This window comes from Megalobrama amblycephala, linkage group LG24, assembly GCF_018812025.1.
Source record: "Megalobrama amblycephala isolate DHTTF-2021 linkage group LG24, ASM1881202v1, whole genome shotgun sequence".
NCBI classification, from domain to species: Eukaryota; Metazoa; Chordata; class Actinopteri; order Cypriniformes; family Xenocyprididae; genus Megalobrama; species Megalobrama amblycephala.
This window is the reverse complement of record NC_063067.1, coordinates 33,231,340-33,246,077: the sequence shown is the minus strand read 5'-3', so window position 1 is coordinate 33,246,077 and position 14,738 is coordinate 33,231,340. Positions and strand designations below refer to the sequence as shown.

The window sequence follows — 14,738 nt, the reverse complement described above, 5'->3', positions numbered from 1 at the left end:
ACTCCTTTCCCCAAACTGATCATAAAAACAGTATAAATAAAAATGGTAACACTTTACAATAAGGTCTCATTTATTAACATTAATTAACCAACATCAACTAACAATGAGCAATATATTTGCTACAGTATTTATTAATCTTTGTTTATGTTAGTTAATAAAAATAGCCAATTATTGTTAGTTCATGATAGTTCACAGTGCATTAACTAATGTTAACAAATGAAACCTTACTGTTTATGCTTAACAAGATTAAGAGAAAACTGTTATTCATTTTTTATGGTAACACTTTACAATAAGTGCAACCAAAGTGCAAATAAGACCAAATTTTTCTTTGATACAGAGCTAAGAGATGGTTACAACTACGCTGCCCAGCCTAAAATAGCTTTCATATTGAGAGATACTTGCATGCATCAGGGATCCGCTTTCAAAATGCGGGGTATTGACATCGCGTTGAATGCGCGCTCGCGTTTGCTTTCACTTTTAGCGATCGCGCGTAACTCTGTAAATATGGAGCGGTGGCAACCGTTATCCAACTGAATTGAATGTTTTTTTATTTAAATACAAAGCAAAACGACAGTGGAGGCGTACTGTAAACGAAGCTGTGGCATATTCTGTCCTAATCATCCTAACCACTCTGTCATGGCAACAACATCACAAGACTACTTTTCGCCTCGACCAGAAATCTCGTCACACCCCTAGTGTGTCCTGATCTTTTCTTAAGCCAAAACATTTTATACCTTGAAGTCATATCTCTCTTGTTCTTTCACTTCCACACTGAGCTAAGTACCAAAAACACATGCAAAGACAAGCATTTGCTATATGCAAGTATGCATGCATATCGATACAGCTGCTGACTCAGCAAAGGAAACATGTGAGACGCAAATGAAGTGGAAGCACCCAATAACCCTGAGCCTAACTCTCAGCTTTCCACATGGTCAGAGTCTATGTGTGTGTGTGTGTGTGTGTGTGTGTGTGTTTATACAAAGCTGAAAGTGAGCGAAGCACTGGAGAACTTCATATGCCTGCGTACCTGTGGTAAACATGGAATATTTCAACAAACAAGGAACAGACCTTCTGTATGAGCTCCTGTGTGTGTGTAAGTGATGGCATAAAGCCAAGCCCTGACTGATGTTCCATTCTGAAAACATTTATGTTGACCTGCTAATGGCAACCATGCTGCCGTTCAAAGAGAGCGCTAAAGAAACAGAGAAAGACACAGAATTCAAACACACTCTTACAAATAAAGGTTCCAATTAGGACCAAAAGGGCTTTACCAGTCTGATGTCATTGGATGACTTTTTTAGTTTCAACAAAGAACTTGTTATTCTTCAGTTCTTTAGACAATCTATGCAGTGTTTTAAAGAACTAAAATATGGTGAAGAAATGAATACGGTAATCTGAAGAGCTTAAAATGTAACATTAAGAAGTATTAAACATCAAGGATCTTCAAACAACCCAAAATGCAATGCAATTGGTTGTTAGCAAGAATTTACCATGTTTAAAACTGTAGCTATGTTTACATGCAACCACATAATTCATTAGTAATTGAATTGATGGCTCAATCAGACTGAGAAGCCTCAACAGATTTAATTGTGCTTTATTCAAATACATTTTTAATTGTGTTGGAAGGGGTAGTGTAGACCTGAAATAATCAGATCAATAAGAACCAATTAAAGGGGTTATGAACTGCATTTTTTATTTTACAACATTGCCTATGCTGCACTAATAATGACTTTGTTTTGTTTTTACATTAAAAACTAATATTATTTGGTAATATAAAGCCATTTTCTACCCTACCATTTCACAAGATGTAATATAAGTCTAAGGTGTCCCCTGAATGTGTCTGTGAAGTTTCAGCTCAAAATATCCCATAGGTTTTTTTAATTAAGTTTTTTAACTGCCTATTTTGTGGCATAATTAGAAATGCGCCGATTCAGGTTGCGGCCCCTTTAATTGCTTGTGCTCTCCGCCCCCTCCCGAGCTCTCGACTCTATCATTGCATACACAAAGTTCACACAGCTAATATAACCCTCAAAATGGATCTTTACAAAGTGTTCGTCATGCAGCATGTCTAATCGCGTAAGTATGGTATTTATTTAAATGTTTACATTTGATTCTGAATGAGTTTGATAGTGCTCCGTGGCTAAAGCTAACATTACACACTGTTGGAGAGATTTATAAAGAATGAAGTTGTGTTTATGAATTATACAGACTGCAAGTGTTTAATAATGAAAATAGCGATGGCTCTCTTGTCTCCGTAAATACAGTAATAAACGATGGTAACTTTAACCACATTTAACAGTACATTAGCAACATGCTAACGAAACATTTAGAAAGACAATTTACAAATATCACTAAAAATATCATGATATCATGGATCATGTCAGTTATTATTGCTCCATCTGCCATTTTTCGCTGTTGTTCTTGCTTGCTTACCTAGTCTGATGATTCAGCTGTGCACAGATCCAGACGTTAATACTGGCTGCCCTTGTCTAATGCCTTGAACATGGGCTGGCATATGCAAATATTGGGGGCGTACATATTAATGATCCCGACTGTTACGTAACAGTCGGTGTTATGTTGAGATTCGCCTGTTCTTCGGAGGTCTTTTAAACAAATGAGATTTATATAAGAAGGAGGAAACAATGGAGTTTGAGACTCACTGTATGTCATTTCCATGTACTGAACTCTTGTTATTCAACTATGCCGAGGTAAATTCAATTTTCGATTCGATGGCACCTTTAACTAATCAAATTCTTGAATCTGGCTTTCAGTCGGAACTTGTGCACATGTGCAGTGCCGTGATGCATATGTTTATACGTTTTACATCTTACATCTACGAATGTTTGTATGTTTATTTACGTTCTATGAACGGGTCAGTGAAGGAGAAAAAAAATTGCTAAAAAAGCTCTTCTGACACACAGTATATCTTTTTAGATATATCATCAAGGTAAAAATGACTGACAAAAATGGCAGTTATACTCACAGTGAAAAATATGAAAGAAACATTTATTATTATTATTTCTTAAAACAATTTTTTTTTTACATAAAATTTTTACATAGATAAAATAATACTTTTTTAAAATACTTAATTTTAATTGTTTTTGCAGTGTCCATTTGTTAAAATACTTCCAATAATTTGCAATTATTTCAAACCTAACCAAAAGTGTTTTCTTGTGTGATACAGAAATTATTAATTAAACCTGCTCACTTCATACTTATTGGAGAGTAAAAACTGTACCTGAGAGTACAGTCAAAACTGTACCTCTCAAAAAATCATCAGTTTCCTCTTAACAAGCTGGGGACAGCACCATGTCATGATCACGATATGAGTAGATAGAGGTTGAAGGTGTGGTGATCAAACAGCCCGCAATGTATTGAAACAAACACACACGAGCTTCCAGGAAATATGGTCTGTACACTCACACACACACATCCTAGTACAGACACGTACACCCCCCACACACTCCTGCTGTTGAGCAAACAGAGTGTAACAGGGGTGAAGAGCTCTTGAATACAGAGTTCCCGCTACCTGCTGTGCACTTCAGTTCCAGAACAAGACTCGAGGAGGAAAGAGAAAAGAGGGCATCTTCCCTCACCTCTGCACTTTGTATATACCTAACAATGACTAATAAAACCCCTATTTCCTAATACCTCGGAAGTTTCGGAAGTTGAAATCCTGGATCAAGCCTGATCTGTTCTGCCTGGATGACCCCAAGAGCTGGCAGTAAGCTGTGCCGCCCCATGTATAAATAGGGTAATCGCGAGTGATAATTTGATTGTTGTGGGTCGATTATAAGATATGTTATGCTGGCATGTTTGTTTTTTTCTGTTTAATTAATTTGCATAAACTACTGAACTAAATTTTTCTCCTTCATAACAAAGTCTCTTAGACATGCACACATATGCGGGAACAGACAAAGAGTACAAAAGTTACGAAACACATTACTTTCAAAAAGAGATGCACCAGTCGACCGGTCATAAATTGGAACCGGATAGTTTTTAGCTTTATTTTGGCCGACTTGCACACAAACTGCATTGCAATAATTTCCCAAAATGTCATGTGTGTGGAAATATTACGAAGTCTGTAAACAGGATGTCAACACAGGCCAGAGAAGGGACACAAAGAAGAGAACAGAGACGTGCCAACAGAGAAAATACTATACCAAACACAGCAAGCTCACTGTTCGTGATGCTTGAAAAATTGGAAGAAAATATAAATACTGAATTGGGGGTTTATATAAATGTATCTCTGAAGGGAAGTCACTGTCTTCAGAAAAGTTTTGATGGCATTTTCTTTTCCTCTACCTCCGTATAGTAGTATTTATAAGCACAGCGCTGCTTTGTGTACAGCGATACCCAAAGAAACCGCTGCTGTTCCACAAGCGCCACCTACTGTCAGAGAGTGAATCTGCATTTTAATTCAGTCCGTCTGCTGTTTTTGTTTTGTGCAGGCGTGTCTTATGTAGCAGACCATTCTGTCTTTGTTTGGATTGTGATTAAAATGCAGTGGTTGCTTCTAATTTCAAATGACTACAGATATTTTTTAAGGCCAATGTGGCCTGTTATAGAGCAAATAAACAACAAATAAATTTGCTTAATGAAAAAAAATAATCAGCAACCAATATTGGAATCGACCAATTTGCTTAGGAAAAAAAAAATCAGATTCAGCCATGAAAAATCATGATCAGTGCATTGCTATCAACTACTTTCAATAAAAAGAGTTGTACAGTAGGTAATGTAACATGTAATGTGAAGAAATCATTTGTATACAACACTCTAGGGCTCAGGAAATATAATAAGTGGTCAGAATATAACCATGTTCTAAATGTTTTTTAAAGGAAAATGAAGGTGTACGTTATATAGGCGATGTTGTTCAATGCATTACTGCATTAAACACCTGCATAAAAACTTCTCAGTAAATAAAAAACACCTACAAGACCTGAAACAGAACGTGCCTCAGACAGGTGAGGAAAATGTCTCGGGTTACTTGTGTAACCCTGGTTCCCTGAATAAGGGAATGAGACGCTATGTCCCATATGTCATATGACGTAGCGTCGACAGTTCCCAAGAAAGGGAACTAATGCGTCATGTAAGGCATTACTTTCCATTAAAAGTAACTAAGTAATGTCATTAGTTACTTTTTAAGGCAGTAACGCATTATTGTAACACATTACTTTTAAAAGTAACTTTCACCAACACTGATTATTGTATATGTGATTTCAAAAATTACACATTTGTGTACTGCGGTCTTATTTGACAAGCTGCTGTGTAATAATTCAACCTTTGCTAAACATTCTATAAGGCTTAGGTAAAGGCAGCACTTGTTTGAACAATGACTGTTCAAGTAAATGGCTCAAAAAATGCTACTGGAAATGATCGCCCATGAGCAAAGATGGCAGATTTCAAACTCTGCACTTGCAGCGGGTCCTGAATCAGACAACCAACAGCGAATTGAGATGAATGAGAATGTTAACAGATAGCTTTATCCAGGTACTATAGCCCTTCTTAATAAAACACACAAACACTGTTCTCTCCGTCTATCTCTAGTGTTTTCTTGATTTTTGGTGGAGCTCTTCATGTTTTCAGTGACTCACACCCTCATTCTTCTCCTCATATGACCTCCAAGCCCTATTGAAGTCCATTTGCATCAGTGTGATTATGTGTCTTCCCTCTTAAAATATTTAAGATGTTTTTGCTGTTAGTGTTCTGAGGTGAGCTCTGAGTACATGAGCGTGTTGCAGTATAGAGCTATGCTTTACTTACTTTTAGCTATGAATCACTTAGGAGACATTATATGTTGCATTATACATGAATCTTTGTAGAACCTCCTGAAATATTTCACATACGCAGGTCTGCACATGTACACTGTAAACCTACACTGCATAAACATGTTGTTAATGGCTTCCTGTTGTAGAAGTTTAACCGCTGACATTGGTGTGTCACATATTTATGCAAACACTACAAATTATATTTTCTCTGAGGCATAATGTCAAGATGTCAAAGTGGTGAAATCATCATGAAATCATCAAGAAGAAAAGGTGTTTTCTTGAGGGCAAAACAGGAGGAAGATGCAGTGAATAAGTTTTGTTTTAAAAAAAAATCAAAGTCAGTGTGGTGTGTATCCAACATGGAGAACACCATTTTATTTTTAATGTAAAAAACAAACACATAGAACAGGAAATTACATCACAGAGAGGATGAAATGTTCTTTTGAAAAAAATATTTGAACACTTTTTTGAAAATAATGATGGTTTGTGTGCATACAATTAAAATATGACTACTTTTTACTTCATGGTTACACCACCTGACATTTTTAACTATCCAGGGCCAGATTTACTAAACAGGGAAAATTAGCATGTGGCCGCAATCTAATAAAAGCACCAATGGTAGTGGAAATTTGTGCAGGTGATCTACTGACAATGCGCAAATACAATATCATGTCAGGTACAAAATCAGTTAAGACATGCTTTTATGGGCAGTAAATAAAAGGAGCAAATACCATTAAAATGACTACTGCAAAACTTAGTAATTTTTTTGGTCTGAAAGGGAAACTCCTACATAGGCCAGCCACAAAAATAGCTGTGACCTTTTCAGTGCTAATTTCTTTAGTAAATCCTGACAGTAGTTTTTTAATGCCAAAAGAATAAAGAAAAACTTTTGTTAAAAATGGTACAAATGAATACAAAAACTATATTTGTAAGAACGTGGAACATTTTAAACAATTTGTTTAAAGACTTTTCTTGTCATCTTGTGCATTGACCCAAAAGCCAATGTTGTTTTTGCATTTAAGCAACATTTGAAGAGTTCCATTGCAAAAACCTCTAAATCCGTCTGACACAATTTCTTTTAAATGAGCATTTTTACCAGGCTCCTAGTAATCAGCAATTTCACTTTAATGGCAATGAAAAGGATATTAGTCAGTTTTATTTTCAAACATGTCACATTAGTCAATTTATTGGTATTTAACATTTTTTTTTTTTTGCAACTTCTTTGTTCAAGAAGACATAGTAAAACGTCAGTTTCTGTCAGTTTTACAGCAAAAACATGATAAAAACAGCTCCGCAATCGAAAGCTGGCTCATACACACACAGTCATTCATCTTGAAATCATTTGATTCGATTAGCGTCATCTGATTGGTTCTTCTGTGGACTTAGATGCTTTTTCTGACAAAGGGAAGGGGCGTTTAGCAGTTTCTGCCAAAGAACCGGTATTTCTGAATGGGCTGACGCTGGGATTTAGCCAATTTTTTAAGCGAAAGTATTTGATGAACGTACTGTATACCACCAGAGGTGGCATTTAGCGGCTTTTGCATCTGAACGCTTCATACATTTTTATGTTTATTTGTATAACACTTTTCAAAATACGTATAATTTCAAAGCAACTTTACAGAAGAGCCAAAGGTGAATGTGTCAAGGGCAAAAAAAACATTACACACACACACACTTGTTCAAAAATGTGTGTGTGATGGTGTCTGTGGCCTTTTTACAGTAAGTGTGTTTGTGTGAGCAATTAGACACACTGCCCCATTTACAGCAGCAGAGGAATTCAGCACATGCATGCAGGCAGAGCAAACACCGGCTGAACTGGACTCTCAACAGCACATGACTAAGTGTGTGGTCAAAAACAGAAAACAGTCAGACAGGTAAGATCATGAGCCAAATCTATTATAAAGGAAGAAACATTCAATAAACAGCCTATAAGATTCCGTGTGAATTCACAAACTCCTTTATGGGTAAAAAGAGGCTGTCAGTATGTCACATGGTGTCACTAGAAAGGTAATAGGTCAGTTATGTGAATGACCTTAATACGACAACAAAATCTCTGTGGCTTTGTTCACAGTGCACATAAATCCTCTTTGTTTTTCAAATCTATCTTTTGGACTGTTTTGTGAGTGATGAAATATGATTTGTTTGTTCACAGTGTGGTCTATATCTGATGTATCTACCTCTATAGTAATGACTTAAACGCAAGAGAGATAAAAAGAGATATTTTTCTACAACACCTGAGAGCCAGTGTGGAAATAAATGACAGAAAACTGGAAATTATGTCTTTGTTCATTATAGTCATCATTCATGACATCTCAATACAGTGCTGAACACACAAGGCGCATCAGACATAAGTGTCACTCATTCAATATTAACTGCATAGTGAATGCATGTGACCTAAAATGAGTAAATTCAGACATTACTGCTCTTTTTGACACTATGTACTCTACCATTCTAAAGTAAGATTTAATTTTTTTGAAAGAAGTCTGCATTTATTTGATACAATACAATAAAACAGTAATACTGTGAAATATCACAATTTAAATTGATAGTTTTCTAAATGTTTTAAAATGTAATTTATTCCTGTGATCATAGCTGAATTTTCTCAGCATCATTATTACAGTGTCACATGATCCTTCAGAAATCATTCTGATATGATGCAAGAAGAAGTAATATTTCTTATTATTATCAATTTAATGCACCCTTTTAGAGTTGCACAATTAATCATTAAAAGACTGCGATCTCGATTCAAACAGCCACACGATCACATTCTGAATTATTTGGCTATGTCTATTAAACCTATGACAAACCACGCCGGAACATTCAAATCTGCGTTTGTGCTGCTGCTGAGCCAGAGAGAGCAGTTAGGCTACATATGAAACAGCTTCACAATGAGTCTTTTCAACTACACAGTAGGCCTGTTGTTATTTCCGTGTTACAAATATTCAAATTATCACAGAAGAACTGGGATGCAAGATTATAGTTGAGATATTAACTTATACAGAGCAAATCACCTTTAGAAAGTAACTTGCCACTTCAAATAACGATTGTATCGATTACATTGTTACACCAGTAGGTGGCGACAAATGACTGTTTAAAAAAAAAAAATTGTCATTGAATCACTCATTCAAGAGATTCGTTCAGAAACGCTGATTGATTCAGTAATGAAACAAGTAAAGTATTTATGAGTGAGTCATTGAATCATTCATTTAAACCGATTTTTTAAAATAATTCAAATTAAACATTTTAGATAGACATTTTGTCATAACCTCTAGTAAATTACATTATTTTGTTTAGTTGTCTGTTAAGAATTGTGGGAGAATCACAATCTATATTTTATCTATTAAAAAAAAAAAAAAAAAACGTGATTCTCAATTTATCCAGTACAGTGCAGCTCTACATCCTTGCTGAATAAAAATAAAAATAAATAAAAAAATCTTACTGACTCCAAATGACAAACAAACACCTAGAATTGGATCTGACCACTCAGAGAGAATAAACATTTAAAAACGAATTTTAATCAGATTTCACACCACTTATGAATGCGGTTTGGAAGAGGGTTGTGACATTAGATTTCATAAGTTTTGATTCTATAAAGATCACCAGAAAAATCTGAACAAAGCCCACACTATCTGACTTCCAAAACAGCCAAATTATGATGCTAAAATCCTGTCAAGTTCATTTTCTCCATATATAAAAAGGAACACCAATGTTCATTCAAACTCTTTACTCTAAGAACTTAAGGAAAAAAACACATATCACTTTCACACACATAAACACACACACTCCCACACTTTTAATTATCTTACCTTAGTCTCTTAAGTTCGAGTAATTAGCTGAAGTTCATAAAACAAAACCTTCCACTCTTGGCCCAAACACACTCAACGGAAGTCAAACATCTGTCTTTAAAATCTGCAGCTATAAAGAGAAAGGCAGAAAGGTCGTTGGGCATCAGAGCCAATCACCTATGAAACGATTCTTTTCCACTGACACTGGCCTCAACATCAGCCCTGACTGAGTGCAGTAACTTCCTTTCGGTCCTAGAATGTCCTTCCATGGAGGTTAACAGCAGGAGGAGAGGAGAAATAGAGCAGAAAAGGAGAGATAACGCAGGAGAGACAAAGAAAGAGAGAGAACTCAACAAAGAGCGCCCAATCTGCCGGTCCCGCTTCGCCACCTGTCAAAATCGTGGGAATTTACTAACCAAATGTAAGCAATCAGTGTAAACATTGGCTAAGCCATGGAAGGCTATAACCACGGTCAGAGTCCCAAAATCAACACGGCACTCAAAAACACAGAGCCAAAGTAAAGACACAGACACCACCTCTCAGACTGCTGCTGCTGCTACACACACACTTATCAAAGACCGCTTGTAAGCGGACGCTAATCTTCAACGACCATGCTTGTACATTCATTAGAAACTCAAATCATCAGTCGACACCTAAATTAGATGATGGTTTAGTTTAGTGGTGGTGCTGCTTCCTTAGTTACTTCCTTTTCCTTTGAAAAAAAAAGAGAAGTGAATGAGGGGGTTTTGTTGGCTCAGCAAGTCTTGTTAGCAAGATATCATCTAAAGTAGTCCTATAGCATAAAATAAGATATGCAGCTTATCCTGCACAGCTATTTAAGTCTACAGCAGCACAGAAAACGAAATTATATTTAGCTGAGTTGCGAGTTTGCCATCGGAATTGAATTTCATGAGAAAGACTAGGTGCCATGAAATAATGCAAAGACAATAAATACACAACACATTTTTCTATTGCAACTTCCTCATTATTTGCATGCAACAGCAAATGTAAAACACTACCCCACCCCATATCTTAAAATATGTCTATGCCTTTGTTTTGTCTCAAGATGTACACCAGTAATGTTTTTTTTTTTTTTCTCTAGTGAACATATCAAAGCTACTTAAAGGGATAGTTTACCCAAACCTGGGTTGTTTCAAACTTGTATGAGTTTCTTTCTTCTGTTGAACACAAAAGAAGACATTTTAAAGAATGTTGGTAACCAAACAGTTGACGGTCCCCATTGACTTCAATAGAAGAAAAAAAAAGTACTATGAAAGTCAATTGAAACTCGTACAGGTTTGGAACAACTTGAGGGTGAGTAAATGATGACAAAATTTTCATTTTTGGGCGATCTATTCCTTTAAATGTGCCGTAGAACGCGTTTTCAAAAGATGTAATATAAGTCTAAGGTGTCCCCTGAATGTGTCTGTGAAGTTTCAGCTCAAAATACCCCATAGATTTTTTTATTAATTTTTTTAACTGCCTATTTTGAGGCATCATTAAATATGCGCCGATTCAGCGCGCGACCCCTTTAAATTCTCGTGCTCCCCGCCCCCGGAGCTCGCGACTGCCTTAAACAGCATAAACAAAGTTCACACAGCTAATATAACCCTCAAAATGGATCTTTACAAAGTGTTCGTCATGCAGCATGTCTAATCGTGTAAATATGGTATTTATTTGGATGTTTACATTTGATTCTGAATGAGTTTGATAGTGCTCCGTGGCTATTATCACTCCATCTGCCATTTTTCGCTATTGTTCTTGCTTGCTTACCTAGTCTGATGATTCAGCTGTGCACAGATCCAGACGTCCTGCCCTTGTCTAATGCCTTGAACATGAGCTGGCATATGCAAATATTGGGGGCGTACATATTAATGATTCCGACTGTTGCGTAACAGTGGGTGTTATGTTGAGATTCGCCTGTTCTTCAGAGGTCTTTTAAACAAATGAGATTTATATAAGAAGGAGGAACCAATGGTGTTTGAGACTCACTGTATGTCATTTCCATGTACTGAACTCTCGTTATTGCCAAGATAAATTCAATTTTCCATTCTACGACACCTTTAAATGCCCTAAATGAACTAAGGCATAATCATGGCTTAGGTTAAGCCCTGTCTGTGAAATCAGGCGTTACAAGTATAGTCCAATTATTGAACGAAATGATACTTATTTGAAAAAAAGTGCTTTTCAAAGAATCCAAGAGTTAGAAAGTGTCAGAAAGTCTAGCATATCAGTCTCAAACTCATAAATTATTGCTTGAATTCAGTCAAATGCAGGCTTCTCACACAGAGGGTTCATGAGTTGATCAAAAGCTAATAATTAAAGCTGCAGTCCACGATTTTTGGCCCTCTAGCGGTTAATAAACAGAACTGCACGCGTCTTGCGGAAGAACATTGTAGCCGGAGCTACTTTTCTCTGTGTATGTCTATGGCGAGTCACGCAGTTACTGTGATACTCTGTGGAGGGTCCTACCAGACCAGTCAGAATACAAACACTTATTATAAGTGTACCATAATGATTCAGGGTAAGACAAAAACACAGTTTGGAAAATGGATTCATGTTGTACATTCTCATTATATAATTTTTGTAAATTTTGAACACAAAAAAAGATACAGACAGCAGCTTTAAATTATAGTAATGTAAAATTAAAATAAATAATTTTAAAATAATATCTAAAACACTTATGGTTATGTAACCATTAACCAACATCAGAAACCATGAACGTGTCCTTAAATTAATGAAACTTAAAATCTCAGTGTACTTCAAGCAAATATTTTAGGTCAAAGGGGTTCAGCTGACAAGACAGTGTCTAACGACTCACTCAATGAATCGGTCAAAAACCTGTCTAAATGAACATACTGTATGACTTGTATGAGGTAATGTGTTTTGTGTATATTTAAAAGCTATTTATAAATAATAATTTGTAAGAATTTTGAGCCTAAATCAGTGTAAATACTGACTAGCTGTTAATATGTTACTCGTGCTGGCAAAATGAGTCGGAATGCGCACAGGCTAATTTCGAGCTATGGGCAAAACAAGTGAAAAATGTAAATTTTGGTGGTACGTTTTCTAAGAGGAGTGCCTTTCCTTTGTCCATGAAAAATGCCATTTTTCTCTGCTCGCGACCACTGGCACTTCCCCCAGCACAAGTTTGCTATCGTTTTTGTGAGTATTCATAGTGAATTCTCGATGACTTGAGTCAGAACCAATGAAATGTGATTTTCAAACCCATGCTGAAGTAAACAAAACAATCTTACTCGCACTGACTGAATAGATACGAAAGAGTGTGCACAAAGACGCCTCAGACAGCGTGGCAATCCCGATATACACATATACACAGAATTACAGTATTTTAAAATAACTGTCTTGGCGACCATTTATGCAAACACTATCTGTTATGTCTTAAGTGAACGTTTGGTTAACTGTTGGGGAAAAACATCTGATGTGTAACAATTATATTATGTCCGTGTGATACAGTAGGTATTAATAATATAGGCTGTCTGTTTCATTTATGTTATTGTGGAATCATGAAAAAAAACTATTTTTTCCTATAGATATGGTTTTTGACTTGATTTGTGCCAAAATTTGGTGTTATTAACAGGGATTTTAAGGTATGGTTGCTATGGGTGATTTGTTTTGGAACCTTCAGAAAACTTTAACTCGATTTTTCTCAAAATTGACTTTGCTGACTCTATAGACTTCAAACAGGTGTAGCTCAGTCATTTTTTGTCTGATTCCATAATAACAATAACTTATTTTTTTAAAATTTGCGACTCATTTTGCCAGCACGGGTCACAAATAATGAATTGGAAAGTTGGAGTGTGAGCCAGCCAATAAGTGACCAGCATTTATTTGAACTCCTTCAATACTGTTTAAAAAGCATCACAAGACGCACCTCGTGAAGTTGGTTGAGGATGTCCGGAGTGCGCATAGTCAGAATTTAGACCAAGAAGCTCAAACATAAGATTTTTTTTAAAACACCACATCATTTCCATACATTCATTTATATTCACAGTTTTTGATGACTATTATTCTAAAATAAAGAATGAGTATCTGTGTCCAAACCTTTGACTGAAATGTGTTTGACACAAAATGTCATTTTGTGTAGTATCTAGTTTAGAGTGTTTTCCATATCTGAGATGTCATGTAAAACATAAAAGAGTAGATAAGCCTTTCTAGATCTCAGGATGTCTCAACCCTACCATCAGCAGGTTTCCTCTGTTTGACAAATGAGCATGTCTGTCGAGGGAACAGGGTGTAACTCTGACCCTCCCTTTCTTTCAGTAACACTCGAGTCAGTCAATCAGTCTGTCAGTCAACTAATAATAACAACAACACCCATGCGCCCACATAAAAAAATGACACACGCACAGTATGCTCAGTAACACAAGCCAAGGCAACATGCAAACTGCTCCTTTAAAGAGTGCAAAAGTGAAAGGCGAACAGAGAGGGAAAGAGGGAGGGAAACCTGTAATCGCAAATAGGAATGTCAAATAGCCGCGCTAGAACTCCCAGTGTGCGGTTACATCAGTGGAGCAAAGAGAGAGAGAGAGGGGGGAAAATAGGGCATGTCAGAGAAGCCTACCTCACACACAGCTGCAGGGGAGGCAGGTGGCAGTTTGTTCCCTTCTGTCCTGCGGCGGAGACCCCAAACCAGCGAGCCGGTCTGGCTTGGGAGGGATTTAGAAGGGGAGGGGGGCACTTTTCCTCTTCTGTCCTGAAATCTGTCTTCCTGCAGCCTGTTGCACTCTGGTCACTGCATTGCTGCAAAGTTTGTCAAGTTTTCAAGTGTCTGTCAACACAGAAGTGAGAGCGAGAGAGGCTGGACTGAAAGTTTTAAATGAGACTAGTGAAAAAAAAAAAGAAAAGTTCGAACTGAAGTGGTTTCAATTTCCTGAACTACCTTGCGCTCTCTCTCTCTCTCTCTCTCTCTCTCTCTCTCTCTCTCTCTCCGTTCGAGCTGTACCAGAGGCAGTGAGCTGGCTGAATCGGGACGGCAAGAGCCATCTGTTAAAACACGCCTGCCTCTTTTGCTTTACTCACATTCTCCCTCAATCCCTGAGCGACCGAGGGAAGAGGAGGAAGAGGAGGGGGAGTCAAAGAAAGAGAGATACCGAAAAAGAGAGGCTGTACTGCCTGCTGGTACCCAATCTGAACACACAGACACTCACAAAGGGCAGCACAG

The 14,738-nt window shown here is 36.9% G+C and overlaps 1 protein-coding gene across 4 annotated transcripts in view; it reads right to left on the bottom strand.

Annotated features, from left to right (window-relative positions):
- The window catches only part of sulf2b (sulfatase 2b), a 216,341-nt gene that overhangs the window by 197,400 nt on the left and 4,203 nt on the right, over positions 1-14,738 (bottom strand). The window contains exon 2 of one of the 4 annotated variants that reach the window (XM_048179005.1): positions 14,139-14,345. The gene's annotated coding sequence lies outside the window, so the exon portion shown is untranslated. Of the gene's footprint in view, positions 1-9,574; positions 9,593-14,138; positions 14,691-14,738 lie in introns of those variants that run through there. The other 3 variants (XM_048179009.1, XM_048179010.1, XM_048179007.1) reach the window with 3 other exon arrangements.